Source organism: Andrographis paniculata, unplaced genomic scaffold (genome assembly GCF_009805555.1).
Source record: "Andrographis paniculata isolate CXL003 unplaced genomic scaffold, ASM980555v1 Contig46END, whole genome shotgun sequence".
Lineage (NCBI taxonomy): Eukaryota > Viridiplantae > Streptophyta > Magnoliopsida > Lamiales > Acanthaceae > Andrographis > Andrographis paniculata.
The window spans coordinates 4,265,525-4,271,524 of NW_026137580.1; the positions used below are offsets into that span (position 1 = coordinate 4,265,525).

The window sequence follows — 6,000 nt, forward strand, 5'->3', positions numbered from 1 at the left end:
GCTCCGAATAGTTGAGCAGCATTATTCTGTTGTCGCTTCCATAGCGCAGGTTCGGATGATCTCTCTAGCCTGAATTGTAGGTGTTAGAGTACGGATTGTACACTGAAGGTTTATTCCCACTATAGTTTGCAGCGTTTACATCCACTGCATAGCCTTCTTAGAGGGTCAGGCATGCATCCGTATGGTGGCCTGCACTCGTGCATATTCTACACGCCTTGGCCTGGACACTCGGATTAAATTTTTCTACAACCATCTTGCGAACAAAGCTCATCAACTCAGAAAGTTGTTGCTGCATCGATTGGATAGAATTGTCGTTATTGTTTCCGCTCGTCTGTTCAACATCCCTCAAGCCAAACTGTTGCGTGTTCTCAGCCATCTGAGCAATAAGATCCCAGGCTTGTGCTTATGTCTTATTCACTAGAGCTCCACCACTTGCAGCATCGATGATGTTCCTATCTATCAGTGACAAACCATCATAGAGATATTTTTTTTTTATGACGAACCATCATAGAGATATTGATTTAATAATTGTGAAAGAATTTGATGTTGTGGACATCTAATGATAAGTTTATTAAATCGCTCCCAATAATCATGGAGCATTTCACCTGATTTTTTCTTGATCCCACATATCTCTTTCCTCAGAATCGCAGCTCTGGAAGCCAGAAGGTACTTTTCCAAAAAGATCTTATTATGTCATTCCACGTGTCGATGCTTCCAGGTGGGAGATAGTCAAGCTAATCATTTGCAGCATCCTTGAGTGATAATAGGAAGGCTTTGAGTTTGATTTGTTCGTCAGTAATACCTGGTGGTTTCATGCTGAAGCACACCACGTCGAACTTTTGCAAGTGTTTGTGAGGTTCTTTGCTTACAAGTCCATGAAAAAAAGACGGTAAATGAATTAAGCTAGATTTGAGTTCAAAAGCAATAGCGTTATTCAAAGTTAGAAAATTAATACATAAGAGCTGCTGCGTCAAGTTGGGAGCAGCAAACTCTCTTAGAGTGTGGGTATCCTCAGCCATGACAGTTTCTTGGTCACTTTCAGAGTCGCTAGAGCTAGAGGTTCTGAGGTGGTTTAAAGAATCGGCAAGCTTTGCAACTTGAGCAGTTTTTCGTTGTTTGGCTTCCTTTTGCAGCTTTCGCTCAACTTTCTTGATCTCAAGACTAAATATCAATTCACATGTACGAGAAGAACGAGGCATAAATAGGAGGATATATGAAAATAAAACAAATAAATATCACAAAAGAGTAAAACAAAGCGCCAATCCCCGACAACGGCGCTAAAAATTGACTGGTCGCATAGTCAATCAAATATTTCACCTACTATGTGATCACAATTTAATGTAATACAGGGGAAGGTATCGTTCTCCACAGAGATTGTGTAATTCACCCTTTCGTGCTCTAATGCAGTAAATAAATGGGAGAATTTTCTTTTATTATCTAATGGAGATAGAATAACAAAGCAATTAAATTAACGGAAAATTAGCTATCAATGTGATGTTTGGCTCAAGGGATGATACAGTTATGACACTTGTGTTTTATCATCAATTCAATAAAGTTAATTGTTATTAGACTATCAATAAATTGATTATAGTTATCAACAAGCTCTGAAAACCAATTTTTTCTTACAATGTATGTAATTAAGGTACGACCTTAATTATCTCTAATTAAGTTAATAAACCTAGATACTCACATAGGAAATATTGTTTAATCGCATTTTAATATAGAAAAACCCAATTCAAAATAATTACTACCTAAGATGAGCAATTAGATTTGATTATCTAACCTCCGGGAAGGAACTATTCAACCCAATTGTCATCTATTCAAGTGTGAATACGATTACGGATATCCTACCTGAATCGACTTTAGATTATCAGACCAATTTAAATATCAGTATCAAAATATTTAATAAATCTAACAATTACAAACATTATTTCAGGATTAGACAAATATTGATACTAAAAAGAACTTTTATACAGAAATTCAAGAATCTCCAAAACACAAGAACCAAAATATTATCATCTCTCAAACCAGAAAAATATCTACTGCATAATCGAATAGCAAAGAACAATAAAGAAAAATAAAATTATATCATGCGTATTCTATGAATCTGTCAGTCTCCTGCTCCTGCGCGTATTTGGCCGCTCTCTCCGTCTGTGTGTAACTCCCCTGCTTTCTCTTTTAATTTTGCTCTATTTTTGTAGCAGATTGGTTTTTTGGCCTTCAATTAAATTCCCACCATGTCAGAAGGGTATTGTTAGTCATGGTCATGACTAACTTGATTGTCTTAATGCTGATTTTTTTTTTCTTTATTTTTCTCCAAATTCACCAAATTTATTTTTTCTCTCTTGCATGTTGGAAATAAACAATACACATAGAAATTAGGTAGAATCCAATCATAATCAATCAAATATCGTATATGATATAAACATAAAATACATGCGCTTTCGATCTATCAAGACTAATGAAAAATGTGTTGGATTTTTTAATACTCATACCCGGAAATCCGGAATGAAACCCGTGTAATTCAATCCACAACCTATATAACCAAGACATTATTATGTCTGGCCATTGAAATTAGGGTTAATTTGGGCTATTAATTTATATATATGTGTGTTGTGGGTTGAATAAGATACCTTTATTAACATAGCAGTAAGGGTTCTTCTATATCAGGATTCTCTTCACTTGATTCCTTACCCGTAAGTTCGGTTAATTCTTTTGAATTTTTCCGGCGTGCCTCCTTCACCTGATACTAAGTTTGTCCCGATGAGCTCTTTTCGAAGTAATGTAAGTTTGTCGGCGGTAAGATCTTGTTGCAAATAGTTTGTTCGCATATTTTTTTTTGTCACATCGATGAATATTTTGGGTTTGTGGTGAGTGAGAATTGTAAGCCGTTTGATTTGAGTTCAATTCCTTGTTTCTTAGTTGTGTCACCATATTTGGTTGGGCTTTTTGAAGGACCTAAGCCCTATATGTAATTAACTTAAATTTATTATAATATGAAATCATGATGTTTGTTATCGACTTAAGTTAGATTTATAAATTTTTTGGGTCTATCTTTAATTTCGATTTAAATATGTTCTAATTTGTATTTAACAATTGGAGTATATATTTTTTATTTGAATATTACATAAAAATTTAAATTTTTTTATATTAAACATAACACCAAATACTTATTCATATCACATGAATTTATTTATATAATTTTGTATTATTTTAAAAGTTTCAAAAATCAAAGTCTATTCTTTTATTTTTATATCATAACTATTTTACTTATATTTTTCAATAAAAATAAATTTTATTTCATTCTCAAAAAAACATTTATGGCGTGTTTGATACAGAGAAATGAGGCCAGAAAAATAGAAATAGTATCATTTCTCTTGTTTGTTTGAGTAAGAGAAATGAAATTTGAGAAATAAATTATTTCTATTTCTCTCCCAGAGAAATTGAGAGAAATGATGTTGTAGTATATGTTTTTTTTTTGTTTAATTTTTAAAATGTTTTATATTATTTATTTTTTATAATTTTTTTAAATTATATTATTTCAATTTTACAAAAAACAAATTTAATTTATTTTTAAAGTATTTAATTTTTACGATCTTTTAAGAAATTATACTAAAATATAATCTTAAAAAACATCGTATATAATTTATATATATTTTTTAAAAATGACAAAAAATATTTTTCATGAATTCCCATTAGTTAAAACTTTCTTTTTATCCAGTTAATCATTTTTTCTTGTTTGATCATTCATATATCCGCATTTTTTTTATATTTCTCTAACTGAATTCTAAAACAAAGAGAATTAATTCTCATTCTCTACTCAATTCTATTTCTTTTCAATTCCATTATTTACTCTCATTTGTCTACAATTTCATTCTCAATACCAAACCCCGTTAAAGAAAACAATGATCACTGCGACCAAATAAAATTACAGTTTCCAAAAATATTTCCACAATTAACACTAAACACAAACCAAAGCACACACAAAAGAAAATTTATTTTTATTTTTATCAAAATAATTTGTGTGTTCACTCAATTTTGTATTTTTTAAACCATTTTTGATAAATATTATAAAAAAATATAATATATACATACACCCTACATATAATATATATCACTTACAAAAATTAATAATGTAATAAAAAAATACTTTTTCGTCTCAATCGACTGTATCAATTTTACCATTTTTATCGGTCATACTAAAAAATATATACTCCCACCGTCCCAAAATAATTAGTCTCATTTTTTATTTTCATTTGTTTGAAAACAATAGTCTCATTTTCATTATTTATAACTACATCCCCATCTTTTTACAAAACTATCCATACTTTTTCCCAATAATTACATAAATGTATAATACTATTAAACTATCCATCGTCTATGTGCATTTTGATCTTTTAAAAACACTTTTACATCCACTGTCAATATAATACTATTATTTATTAATTCTTATGTCCATCCCAAATGCCTCTATTGTTTTGGGACGAATAGTGTATTTTCTATTATAATAAAAATAATTATAACAAATATCAAAATACTTCAAACTTTTATAAAAAGATTCACTTTTTTGTATTTAATAATATCAAATTATCTTACACACTTTTACTAATTAATAAAATATTATTATTTTTTTCAATCTGCTAAAAAAATAAATATATAAATTCAATTAAAACAGAAAAAATATTATTTTTTTATATTATTAAGACTATTTTATATCTAATATAAAAAAATACATTCACCTAAGGAACATAAAATGAACACATCCAATATATGGTTAACCTATCATGCATATATTTTCTTTTGTTTTAAAATGATCATTTATTTAATACTCTGTCATCCGTCCTAGTAAAAATGTATATGTTACCATAGAAACAATAATTTAAAAAAATATATAATTAATAAATAATTAAAAAATATATTAATAAAAATATTGTGGGACACAGTGAATATTTGCTAAAGGCTAATTCATTTATGGCCAAGATCAATCTTAAAACAGATACTACCTCCATGTGTTGGTATTTGTTTCTTATTTTATTGCGTTTATTTTGAATTATCTGTGTGTAAATACTTCATCAATTTCATAATAATTGAACATAATTTTTATTTGAAAATGTTTTATAACCGTAGATATATTTTTATTTTTAGTAAATTTATACATTTTAAAATATATTTAACAAATATAATTAATTTAATTAAATTTCCAATATTTTACATATAGCACACAATCAAAACTTATTTATTTTTGTTTCTTTTCAATAAATAAATATTTTTATTTATATTAAAAACTTCTTTTTTTTTTTTTTTTGATTAGATTATATTAGTCGAAATAAATAAATATATTTTTTTTATTTATTTGTGTTATATAATTTTTTATTATTTATAAAATAATATCTCTATTATATACTCCGTCAATTTCATCACACATGACCCCATTTTATTATTTTTTTTGTCCGTGCATAAAATATAACACATTTCTATTTTGGTAAATATATAATATATACTTAACAAATTTAAATTAAGTAATTAAATTTCTAATATATTATACGTAGAATCCGCTTAAAACTCCTTTATTTCTATCCCACTCTTCAATGAATAAATATTTTATCTATATTCAAAATTTTTCATTTTCTATAAAATTAGTTTTAAGTTAATTATAAATATATATATATATATATTTTATTGATTTGCATTACATAAATTTTATTATGTACTACAAAATGATATTCATATGGCATATATTTTATTGAGATATAATGGTAAAAACATACGCCTTTTTCTCATATCTATATATCCATTTGCTTTTTGTACGAAGTTTTAGAAATATTAGAATAAAATAGAAATAAAGGTAAAAAGACTAAATTAACCCTGTTAGTATTGTATGATATAAAGGTAATGTAATTTTTGTAATATATTTTAAATTTGAATGTTATTTGTAATGTTAGGTAGATAATATAATTACTAAAAAAAATGAATATTTTGTTATGTGAATGACTAAAATAG

The 6,000-nt window shown here is 27.4% G+C and overlaps 1 non-coding gene across 1 annotated transcript; it reads left to right on the forward strand.

Moving 5' to 3' along the window:
• The first annotated feature begins 538 nt into the window (after positions 1–538).
• LOC127252740 (small nucleolar RNA R71) lies at positions 539–645 on the forward strand. Its single transcript, XR_007839133.1, has one exon. It is a non-coding gene; the product is annotated as a small nucleolar RNA R71 (small nucleolar RNA).
• The last annotated feature ends 5,355 nt before the right edge of the window (positions 646–6,000 follow it).